Genomic DNA, 13,657 nt, shown 5'->3' on the forward strand with positions numbered 1-13,657 from the left:
AGTGGCCGGTGGCGACGGTGGCGCTCAGCCGTGAGAGAGAAAGCGAGGGAGAGGAGAGGAGAGGACTTGAGAGAGTGAGAGGGTCCGGGGGGCGCGTGGCATCGTCCAGACGCATCGGCGAAGGGACAGGCAGGCAGGGAGGGAGGAGGTGGCGCGACGTGGAGGTGCGTGCGCGTCGGGCATGCGCCCGTCCTCCTGGCGGGAGGAAGACGACAGGGGAGGGGGGACAGGTGGGCTGGGCTGGCCAACTGGGGCGGCTAGGCCGCACAGTGCTGGGCCAGACGGCTACAGGTAAGCGCCAGGTAGGTTTTTCCCATTTCTTTTTCTTTTCTATTTTTCTGACATTTGTTTTGATTTAATAATAATAATAAATCATTTTATTTACTTCTGTCAATTTTTGTAGGAACTAGTTGGATTGCTCCAAAACTCCTCACCAATTAACAGAATTTTTGGACATATATTATATATATAACAAATATATATCCAAAGCAATTAATTACTGGATTAATTCCGAATGCCCAAAATAAATACTTATGAGCTCCTAAAAATATTGGTTTGATATTTATCTCTATCCAATATTTTCAGAGAGTAACATGAACATTTTCTGGGACCTTTTTGGAGCACTTTTTATTTGGGTCATTTCCAGAGATGATTATGAGGGTTTCACAAATCCTCATTTCAAATTTAAATGGAATTTAAACATGATGCACAAATGACTAGCTAGTCTAGGTCATACCAGAACTAGGGATGTGACACCGTGTGACATTTTGGTGGAACTGCACAAAACACTCTTGCGAAAAGTGATTTGTGCAGTTCACCAAAAGGTCGCAATAGCAACGAGGTGAAAATGGATAGCCCTATTTGCAAAAGGAGGTCGAAAGGAAACAAGTACTGCCCAATAACACGAGTTGAAGACACATACGCCAACAAAAAAGAAGCATGTTCCATGTAAAAAGGGAAAGATAGCACATGGTGGTTTATCAAAAATGGTTTGAGGACGAGATTGCAAGATGGAAAGTACGTCGGCCGAGATATGATTTAAGAAAACAACTAAAGAAGATCCACATGCAGCAACGTTGGAAGATGGGCAGTGGAGCAAGGCCGGAGGAAGTTGTACCTGAGGGTCGTCGGGATGTTAGTAGGAGGGCGCTGGCGGCCGGGGTCTGCCCATACTGCGGCAGCGAGCAAGTGGCAAAGGCCCTACCGCGCCGGAGCTTAGTCAGAGAGAACGATGGTTACCGCAGATCGGGACGAGCTGCCTCAACGCCGTCGAACGGAGAGACGATGCACATCCTCCATTTCCGCCGTCGGACGGGATGCGGTCGGATCACTGACAAACGCTGAGAGAAAGAGAGGCCACGGCGGCCTTGTGTGAGATGGTGTGATGAGAGACAAACCCATTTTTCCATTTTCCCCACGGCAATCATTTTATATTCTAGGCGTGGTACCCGACCCTCCTTCGAGTAAACAACTGCTACACGCATCAAATTATCACATGGGCTGCCTTTTCGTACAGAAATGAACTCCACCGTGTACCCACGCGGGTGTGGCCGGGAACAAGACGTGAGTACGTGCGTCCTGCGTGCACTTCTTCTTTAGGTGCAGGTACGTATGTGGGTGGGTGTGAGAGAGATGGTTTGTGTGAAACAGAGGCAATGTGTTGATGATATCTCAATCAGAAAAACGTAACATATGCAATGTATGTGAAACGGAGTCATGGACGTGAGATATCGATAGAATTGAAAAACAGGGATGAAGTGTGTGGCTGCGCGATCGATAAAGAGTGCCATCGAATTTGTGTTTGCCCACGTCAAAGATACAGGGCGGCTGGCCTACTGGAATTTGAGAGGGCAGAGGTGCAGTTCTTCTCCGTGGCATGGATACCTACCTACAACGTTCGACTATCGGTGTGTGTGGGGGGCGGGTAGAGACCAGTCGACTAGTATATGTGTGGGGAAGGAGAGAGACCTAGCTATGTATTGAGGGAGATCGATCGACATCCATGGATATGTGTAGCAAAGGAATAAGGTTGGGAAAAAGACAAAGGTAGAGCATCGGAGGGTTGGTAGTGGAGTGGCGTCTCACAAATGGTGGGAGAGGACTGCTAAACAAAAGGAGGGTATGAGTGCAATATCAATAAGAGAGGGCGGGGTATGTCTGTCTCTCTATGCACATGCGTGTGAGAGACGGGTCGGGAGGTATTCAAGGATGATGAGGGGAGAAGATATGGTTGTGGTAAGCATACATAACTACATAGGAAGATCAACCGTCGTGTGTCCGAGAAAAGGAGAGACATAACTAGCGAGGTAAGTGTATTAGTGCTTAGTGAAAACGAATTATAGTCGGCCTGGCTATATGTAGGGAGATCAGTTCATATACATGCCTGGATGTGTTAGAAGCAAATAAGGTCCGGAGAGGCAGACAGGGGGAGAGGGTGTGGCTAGGAGGTGGTGCGAGAGGCCTACCATGTCGAGGGGGGAGGAGTGTGCGAGCATGTGATAAATGAAAAGAGGGTCGGGAGTGTGCACCAGCGTGGAATGTATTGGACATATGGGGGCATGGACGGTGAGAAGAGAAGAGGGGAAGTATATATGTGTTTGTTGTAGGCACACTTGGCTAGAGAGGTATATCGACCGGTGTGTGCCAAAAAGAAGGAGCCGGGGGCCTACAAACACCGCTGGTGGATGACCTAAAGAGAAATAATGAACGTGCGTGATGGAGGGGACGCTAAGGGTGTGTGAGGGGGGCAGGCGTGTGCATGCATGATAGAAAGTTAGGGCTAGCTAGCTACAAATAGAAGAGGATCGTGAAGGTGTAAAAGACGAACAAAGATCATAATATATTACAAATGTGGATACGGATACTTGAAGAAGATATCATAATGTAGAACATTGATTATAATTTGGGCTAATTGTGGCTTTTGCAACTCAGGTCTAAATACTTTTCATAATGTAGGGGGCGGGGCACTATACTTTGTGTGATAAACATGGTGTACGTATGGAACATGGTATAGATTATGAATATATAGTTAGTACATCAAATGTACTATTATTTGGAATCAACATCAAGTGTATTCAAAAAATAGAATTCGAGTTCATGTAGTACACATAGTTCATATCTATCTCTATAGTAATCATGTGGTCTGTTATTAAGGTAATACACAAATGATGGTTGAAGTTGGCAACAATCATGATTGTACATTCTTATTGAAATAGAGAAACGAATTCAAATTTAGTTCGAGTTGCAGCGGTAGTATAGACATTTGGAATGCACTAAAATGTTGGTATGAGTAGGTTACATGCATTATACAGCAAGCGAAAAAATTTAATCGAACATAACATGGATTCATACTCCCTCCTTCCATCTATATAGGGCGTAATGAGATTTTTAAGACCGTGTTTGACTATTGGCAAGATTAATAGTACATGACATGCACAATGTGAAAATTATATCATTGAAAGGACCTTTCATAGACGAATTTAACGGTTTGCTTTGTGTAAGTTGCATGTCATATATCATTGCTCTAATATTTGGTCAAAGTTAGCATCGAAAAACGCATTAGTCCCTATATAGATGGAAGGAGGAGTAACTTTGAATAGCATTTGTATAGTAAAACGGGGCAAGACTCTCTCTTTGTGTGGTGTGAATAGTTTTATTTTTTTGTTTTCTTTTTGGTTGAAGGAAGTGCGAATTGATTTGGTACGTACAAGTACAATATTACTACACGTTAGGCTTGTCCCTAAAATTCAACCCGCGTCTTGTTATATCCCGATAATTCAGATATCGTGGTCCCAAAACTGGCGCCTTCACAACTTGCGCCTTGCTATCCTGAAATTACAACGCGCGCGAAAACTCCCTCCGGCTACCAAATCTCGACACGCGAAATCCCCCTTCTAACCCTGAGCCGAAAGGGCCGCTAGTTCAAATCGGTGGGGGACACTTTTGTAACACACCCTACATTTTGGACAAGCGCGTCCCTAAGTCATGCTTCACCCCCTCTCGTCGCCCCATTTTCGCCATTCAAAATCCCAGGCCACGAAACCCCACCCTCCTCCGTCCACCACGTCACCGCTGCCCAGCCGGAGCCTCTTCCCCGACAATGTCGTCCACCGCAACAGCTCGACGTCCCTCGTCCACCTCCCCGGATGAGGATCTATCGTCCATCTCGCCATCCCACCGGTTCAGCGGCCCCGTCCTCCACCTCCAAAGAGCTGCTCCGACGATCACCTCATCTATCGCGGCTGCTCCATCCCCACAGCGCCGCCTTAACCTGCTCCACCGGAACCGCAACATCCTCACCGACTCCTCGGACGAAGGCAATGCCTACTCGGCGCCACCAAAGAGGTTGTACACTCATCGCATCACGCCTTCTCCTTAACTCGACCTCCCGGCGCTGACGGTGCTCCATCCCGCACCCCCATGGAGCGGCTACCTTGAAGCCGGCACCGCGGGCGACATCTCCACGGCGGCTCTCCCCCAGTGCGAGGCCCCTTCGGCGGCAGTGTCCATACTAGCCGGATCTGCTGCTCCTGCTCCTGCTCTCGCTCGCTCGCTCGCGCTGCTGCTGCTGCTCCGGCTCTCGCTCGATTGCTCACTCGCCCAGCTGCTGCTGCTGCTCTCCCCCTCGCTTGTGTTGCTGCTCTGCTCTGATTAAGCCACACTTCACTCGACTGAATCAACTTTTGGGTCAGTCAATTTTCAGGGGTTGGGGGGCTCGCCGGAGTTAAGGAAGAACCACCCACAGCGGGGACGGGGGCTCGCCGAAGAGGTACCCCATTATCTGTCTTGGCGTTCAGAGTGGGGGGGCCTAGAGGGCTGGCCGGGGCGGCGGTGGCGAGTTGTTTCGGGGCGGCAAGGTGGCGCTGGGGCCGGCGGTTCGGCCGGTGGTGGCTAGCGGCTCAGGGGGGTGCAGGTTGAAGATGAACTGCAGGCCCTCCCTAAACAACATTTCAGTAAATTTCAATTTTGACATTTAAGTTCAGAGTCAATAGTTTTTACCTCATCTGTTGTAGTCAGGTGGTTTTTGGTGATGTTAATTTTACATCCATTTTACATCATCTATTGCAGATGCTATTAGAATCGCACTTGAGATTGATGATGTCTGTCTTGTGCTGCTTCAGCCTTGACATCTTACGGCTCACCAGAGCTGCTCCAACGACATAACGATCCATCACAATAGAGCAGTGCCCTAGACGCCATCGATAGATTCCACAGATCTTCCTCCACACCTCCGACAGCCACCTCTGCCTCAACTGCTTCAGCGACCAACCCAATGATGCTGAGGTCGACATGGCTACGGCAAAGAGGTTCTACACTTGTTGCATCACTTATTACTATACATTCACATCGATCCATTAGGGCTATTTTGGTTCAAGGAAAAACATAGCAATAGGGAATTTTCCAATGGCACTCTACTATTCAATTATTCATGCATTTTGTTGAAAGGAATGAAGCAAAACATCCACCTGGACCTACTTTTCAAAATCCTATGCATGAAAACAAGACCAAGTGCATTAGTGCCAGAATAACATTCTAACTGTACACGCTTTCATATGGTTTCACTTTATTTTGGCCATGTTTCTTTGCATTCCTCTGCTCTTCCAATTCCTGTAAACCAAACACCCAAGTTCACAGAAATCCTATGTTTACAAATGCTCTGTTTACCATGTGCATTTTCCTATCCTATTCCGGTGTTTTTCCTATCCCTGCGTTTTAAGAATCATGCAAGCCAAATGAGCCCTTACAGAATTACTTCAGTTACAGGTACGTGTCGAAGGGAACTTTGTGTGGTTTGTCCTGCTCCTGCCGCGACGTCGTCCACCTCACCTAAGCTGCTCCATCGACAGAAGCATCAACCAAACCAGACATCACGACTCCTGACCGTCTTTCGCCGCCTCAGATCTCCTTCCTTGCCGCCGGCACCGACCGCAACGGCATCACTATCATCGACTCGGCAGATGAACCTGAGGAGTACACGGGTCCACAAGAGAGGTCGCACTCTTTTGTTTCTGCTTATGTTATTTATTGCTTAAACTTACCTACTACTTTATCATCCCGTTCAGCTCTTGGACTCCCAAGTCAGGTCCAAATTAATGTTCAAACTTGAGTTCTAAATTAGTTGTGGGGCATATATCGAGGCAGCAATGAATAGTATGTCTGTCTAATATCTGGTTCACCTAGGGTATGCCTATGTTGTTCATCTTGGGTGGGAAACAAATAGTAAAGCAATCATCATTTGTATTTTTATTAATTTAAAGCAATCATCAGCCTGCTATCATTATTTTTGGATCCATCCACTGGTTATTACCATCACTCTAAATTTTTGCATGCTCTCCTTACATAATCTCACCATATTTTTCATATGCATGTCAGATATTGTACACAGTCATGCTGAACATGTAGAGAAAAAGAGAAGAGTTTTGTGCAGCAATACAGTGTCATGCACACATCGCTCCATGGTGGGTTCAATGGCAAACCCTCCCCACCCCTCTCCAGATTGTAATCCAGAGGAAGATATCTGTTCTGAGGCAGATTCGGACGCCGCTGACAACTCCTATTTACCCCCCAAGGTTTTTGCTCTACCTTGGCATGATGATGTTAGTCATATCATGCATATGTTGCCTTGCAGTGCCTACTTTTGACATCATATATGTCATCTGCTTAGTTTAGACATGTTCTATACTGCCACCTGTTTAGTTTCTATATCATATATGGGAATTATGCAGTCTCATGTCTTTTAGCCAGCCATAATATACGTGAAATGTGCAATGCCATCCTGTTTAACCAGGCATCATATATCTGAATGATATCTTGTCCATCCTTTTTTCATTACATTTCCATTTGTCGACAATGTTTGTACATTAAACTACTCTTCCTGTGAATCAGCCATTTGCGTGGGAGATGGAAAAATCTGGAGTGAAAACAAGGCCTTCAGAGCAGACAGTGCTACCTGTCGAAGCAGATCTCTTATTGGGTCCCGATAGCTACTCAGAGATGGATTCAGAGACAGATGACCAGTCATATTCCCCCACTGGGGTGTATGCTCTAACTTGGCATGGTTATACTGCTCATATCATGCATACAGTGCCTTGCATTGCATAGTTTAGACATCATATACATAATATTCAACACCATGTTCTTAGTTCAGACATCATAACGAATTCCCTCTGCTTAGCATATAAATCACATATGTGAATTAAATGATGCGATCCTGATTACTTAGATAACATGTAGGTGAATTATGTCATGCGATCCTGTTTAGTTATTCATCATATCTTTGAATTATGTTATGCTATGCTATCCAGTTTAGATAGAAATCATATATGTGAAATTATGTCATGCTATCAGTTTTAGTTAAACAATATACATGTCAACTATTTCATGCCCTCGTTTTTCCACACTATCTATTGCATCTGTCTCTCATACAATGTCTATACATTAAACTATGTTTCCTGTTTATCAGCCATTTGAATTGGAGCGGGTGATGCCAGTATCTAGCGGACTAAAAACACGGTCTTCAAATAAAACAGTGCTACCTCTTGGTGGAGATAGCACCCCGGTTGTACATGCACAAGAACCAGCCCTACCACACATAACCCAAACTCTCGCAGATTGTACACCTACTGCGATGGACACAGAACCAGCTTCACCCAATCTAACCCTAACCCTAGCCGATAGTAACCCAGTTCCTATTGACACAACACCATCTCCACCACAGAGCTCCCAAACAAGAGCAGTTAGTAAGGCAGCTCCAGTGCATAAAGGGCCAGTACTATCACAGCGAACCCCAACTCCACCAGTTAGTACGCCTATTCCTGTGGAGGAAGCACAACCAGCTAGTCGTAGTTTAGCATCTATCGCATTTGATGTTGTTAAATCGTATGTGTGTATCTTCCCATCTTGGAAATATTATACTGAAGATGAAGGAAAATGCCAGTTGCAGGTGTTTGTCCAGGAGTTATATGTAAGTAATGTTATTCATGGCAATTACTTTGCTTCGTCCCATACATCCTACCTCTATGATGGTTATAATACAACAAATTTTCCCATTTTTCTCTATAGAGAAGGACCGATTTGGAAACTCAGGATGAGGTAACCTGTGCTAATACCTATGCTATCTTCAAGAATGCTTGGGTGGCAGTATCAGAATTACCTGAAGAAAACGTACTTCACCGGCAAAGAAACTCATCAAATTCCCTTACGTTCTCCTGAGACACATTTACTGGACGATGACTGGGAACGCCTTGTTCTGTACTAGTCCCAAACCAAGAATGTGGTAAGGTCTATGAGCTCATTTTCTATTTTTAAGTATTATATTCTTGCGTCTTACTGTACTCTGTTCATGTAGAACAAGTGCCTAAACCTGAAGAACAATTGTTCTAATTTAAGATTCCATTGCTATCATAGTTCAAAAAAGCGCTAGGCGTTAATTGTGCGTTTTGCCACCGCCTTGCGCTTTACTGACCAAAGCGCATGCGTATGCGCAGTTATGCATAGATTAAGCGTAGTTATGCGCAATGCATTTTGCCAACGCCTAGAGCCTAGGCGCGCTTAAGCGCTCGCTTAGGCGCGCCTTTTTTAACTATGATTGCTTTGCTCTTATATCACTGTATTTACTCATACAAACTTATTTTTGAATGAAGGATCCAATCGAAACTCCAATGGCACAACAGGTATGTTCACACATGTTTCTTTAACAGGTTTGCTCTTATCAATAGCTCTTTTGATTTCAATTTCAATTGTGTATACAGTTGACTTTCATAGCATGCACATTACTAGCATCACAACAGAGCCAATAGTGTTGTTGTACATGTAGACCCGTGGTACCCATCTGAAATCTTGTTGTGCCGTGTAGTTTCCCACGCTTTGTATTCTTTCACTGTTGCTTTGTCTTGAACTGATATGATTTGAACCGTGTCTCTATTTTGATTTGGCAAGACAATGCAGTGACCATAGGACGCAGATATATGTTTGTTTGATGCTTTTATTATGTACTAGTACTTGGCAATAGAAGACTTGGTAGTTTAATCATGTCCACCTTACTAATGAACTGGTTCACCGAAATGAGTTTCATATACTAGTACATGCTAAACTTGTTATGTGTCTGCTTGTTTCTTCTTTTAGAATGCTGACAGAATATTGGGGAAGAGTGCCTTATTAAGCAATGGTAAAGGAAGTAATGCAGATAAGGTTCAGGATAGTGACACATCCTTGGTGGTCTCCAACAAAGCTGATAAAACAGCTAAGGAAGACTATCTTGAAGACAGCGAGACAACCCCAAAGTCCTGTCTTGGTTTAGTGTTCGAGTTACTGGCCACTACCGCTTGCACAAGCTATTCAAACTCATTGTCTGAATCAGTTCAGTTTCTTGAGTCCCAACTACAAGCTGAAAGACATCGATTAGCTGTGCTGCCACAAGAAGCGGAAGGACTGCGGAAGTCCCTGGAGCATTCAGATGCATACTTTCTAGTGCAACAGCAAGCGTTGGAGGATTTTAGCGCCAAACAGGACAAAGCTAATCAGCTTGCTAAGCTTATTGCCAGCATGGTAGATACCCAGGATAACATTTCTTGAGATCTTCTGAAGTTGTTTCAGTTATTCTCTTGTTTTGCTGTCGCGTTTATTTGCACTGGTGGTCAATTTTGACGGCCAGTGTATGTAATATGCTGCTTTGTTCCCTATATTTGCACTGGTGGCGAACTTTGATGCCCAGTGGATGTAATATGTGTAATAGCAGTAATAGGCTAGCTTTAATTGCTTGCTTATTTATTTAATTATTGTCTTGTTTAGTTGTTTACTTCTAGTCATTGTAGTTCTTTTTTTGTGTTTTTCTACTGGCCACAATAGCCTATTTTTGGTAACTAGGCCAAAATAATCATGGCAACACATGGAGTGTTGTAACCATGGGCTTCCTGCAGGCCGTATGATCCATGAGCCTTCTTCCGGCCATAGGATCCATTGGCCTTCTATACGGGCCGTAGGATCCATTGGCCTTCTATACGGGCCTTAGGGTCCATGGGCCTTCTACGGGACGTAGGGTCCATGGGCCTTCTACGGGCCATACGATCCATGGGCCTTCTATGGGCCGTAGATCCATGGGCCTTCTACGGGGCGTATCATTATTTCGCCAATCATGGGTCATACTATTCGTGGACCATAACGAGCCGTTAATAGACCGTATTTGATAACTCTGTGAAAACAACCCAACGGATTTCTTTTGACATGAAAACGGCCCAACATATTAACGGTCCGCAAATGGGCCGACTGTAATGACGGGCTGAATTTGGCCCACAAGCAGAAAATGACAGTAATGGGTCGTATGTAACCGAATGCTGCAAATGAGCCCAAGAATCAATGGGCCCTGAGAAGGCCCAAAGATAACTTGGGCTGGAAACGGCCCAATAGAATAACGGGCCGTTAATGGGTATAAAGTGATACATTGTTCATTACGGACCAGTTTCACCACGGGCCGTTAATGGGCCAAGAGTTACAAAGGGCCTCATATGGGCCGAAAGAAGTCATGGGCCACACATGGGCCAGAAGTTAAAACGGGATGGAATCATATTGGACGGCCCAGATGACGCTACTTGGCCTAATTCGGATAGGGCGTAACGGGCCCTGGATTAGGGGGCTGTAAATGGGCTATATGTGAACAAGACGTTAACAGGCTTTCCGTGGGCCGGCCCGCCACCTTTTGACCAAGTCAAATGGGCCGGCCTTTTCATAGGAATGGGCCTCTGTTGGGTTGTGCCACGTGTCGCCGTATCATAGGTGCCTTCTGTCCAATGAGCGGATGACATCTGTCCCAACAGTGAGTTGACACGTGGTTCCTCCAGCCAATGATGATTTTACACGTGGAAAATCCCCATTGGTCGGGGCTGCTAACGGGTTATCGGATCCAAAACCCGACTCGATAGCTTAACGGCATTCCATTACGGTGGATGCCACATGTTGGTCACCCTTGACGAAAGCACTTCTGTGACGCGTGATTTATCGTCATGGAAGTGGACACTTCCATGATGATAATTTTGGTAATGTCATTGAACACTTCTAAGACAGCACAGGTATGACTATCTTGATTCTGTCATAAATTTGTCATGGATGTACATGCATGACAAAAAGCGCGACCTACTGTGACGAACACGTATCATCACGGAAGTGTATTTTTTTGTAGTGCATGCTTCACTTATATTATTGTGAGAGTCTTTAAACAGCATGGTAATTTGCTTTGGTTATAAATTTAGTCCTAATATGGTAGGCATCCAAGATGGATATAATTAGAACTTTCATATAAAGTGCATTGAATACTATGAGAAGTTTGATTCTTTATGATTGTTTTGAGATATGAAGATGGTGATATTAGAGTCATGCTAGTGAGTAGTTGTGAATTTGAGAGATACTTGTGTTAAAGTTTGTGATTCCCGTAGCATGCACTGATGACCCACAAGTGTAGGGGATCTATTGTAGTCCTTTTGATAAGTAAGAGTGTCGAACCCAATGAGGAACAGAAGGAAATGACAAGGGTTTTCAGTAAGGTATTCTCTGCAAACACTGAAGTTATCGGTAAAAGATAGTTTTGTGATAAGGTAATTTGTAACGGGTAACAAGCAATGAAAGTAAATAAGGTGCAGCAAGGTGGCCCAATCCTTTTTGTAGCAAAGGACAAGCCTGGACAAGTTCTTATATAGAGAAAAGCACTCCCGAGGACACATGGGAATTATCGTCAAGCTAGTTTTCATCACGCTCATATGATTCTCATTCGTTACTTTGATAATTTGATATGTGGGTGGACCGGTGCTTGGGCATTGCCCTTTCTTGGACAAGCATCCCACTTATGATTAACCCCTATTGCAGGCATCCGCAAGTACAAAAGAAGTATTAAGGTAAACCTAACCATAGCATGAAACATATGGATCCAAATCAGCCCCTTACGAAGCAACTCATAAACTAGGGTTTAAGCTTCTGTCACTCTAGCAACCCATAATCTACTAATTACTTCCCAATGCCTTCCTTTAGGCCCAAATAATGGTGAAGTGTCATGTAGTCGACGTTCACATAACACCACTAGAGGAGAGACAACATACATCTCATCAAAATATCAAATGAATACCAAATTCACATGACTACTAATAGAAAGACTTCACCCATGTCCTCAGGAACAAACGTAACTACTCACAAAGCATATTCATGTTCATGATCAGAGGGGTATTAATATGCATTAAGGATCTGAACAAATGATCTTCCACCGAATAAACCAACTAGCATCAACTACAAGGAGTAATCAACACTACTAGCAACCCACAGGTACCAATCTGAGGTTTTAGTACAAAGATTGGATACAAGAGATGAACTAGGGTTTGAGAGGAGATGGTGTTCGTGAATTTGTTGATGGATATTGACCCCCTCCCGATGAGAGGATCATTGGTGATGACGATGGTGCTGATTTCTCCCTCCCGGAGGGAAGTTTCCCCGGCAGAACAACTCCGTCGGAGCCCTAGATTGGTTCCGCCAAGGTTCCGCCTCGTGGCGGCGGAGTTTTGTCCTGTAAGCTTGCTTATGATTTTTTCCATGGTAAAAGACTTCATATAGCAGAAGATTGGCACCGGAGGGCTGCCAGTGGCCCACGAGGTAGGGGGCGCGCCCAGGGGGGTAGGGCACCCCCCCTCGTGACCATGGTGTGCGCCCCCTTTGGTACTTCTTCCGCTCAATATTTTTTATTAATTCCCAAAATGAATTTCATGGAGTTTCAGGAATTTTGGAGCTGTGCAGAATAGGTCTCTAATATTTGCTCCTTTTTCGTCCTAGAATTCCAGCTGCCGGCATCCTCCCTCTTCATGTAAACCTTGTAAAATAGGAGAGAATAGCCATAAGTATTGTGACATAACATGTAATAATAGTCCATAATGCAATAAATATCGATATAAAAGCATGATGCAAAATGGACGTATCAACTCCCCCAAGCTTGGACCTCGCTTGTCCTCAAGCGAAAGCCGATATCGGAAAATATGTCCACATGTTTAGAGATAGAGGTGTCGATAAAAATAAAATACGGACATGAGGGCATCATGATCATTCTTATAACAGCAACATATATATATATTGGCATATGATTTCTTATGCTAAAGTAACAATCCATTCACAATATCAAGTATGAATCAGAAACTTCATTGAGAACCAACAAACTATGATCTCGGTCATTGAAGCAATTGCAATTTATTATAACATCGGAAAGAGTCGATATAAGAGCGTTTCAGCAATTCCACATACTCAACTATCATTTAGTCTTTCACAATTGCTAACACTCACGCAATACTTAGGGTTATGGAGTTTTAATCGGACACAGAGAAAGATAGGGGCTTATAGTGTTTCCTCCCAACCTTTTACCTCAAGGGTAATGTCAACAATAATAGTTCATGCTAACTTACATCCAATTGGATATATGTATCAGGATCTTTCCAACACGAGGTGCTTGCCAAAGGATAAGATGTAAAATGGAAAGGTGACGATCACCATGACTCTTGCATAAGACAGAAAGTAAAAGATAGGCCCTTCGCAGAGGGAAGTAGAGGTTGTCATGTGCTTTTATGGTTGGATGCACGAAACCTTAATGCAAAAGAACGTCACTTTATATTGCCACTTGTGATACGGACCTTTATTA

The sequence above is a fragment of the Triticum aestivum genome, chromosome 6B, assembly GCF_018294505.1.
Source record: "Triticum aestivum cultivar Chinese Spring chromosome 6B, IWGSC CS RefSeq v2.1, whole genome shotgun sequence".
NCBI classification, from domain to species: domain Eukaryota; kingdom Viridiplantae; phylum Streptophyta; class Magnoliopsida; order Poales; family Poaceae; genus Triticum; species Triticum aestivum.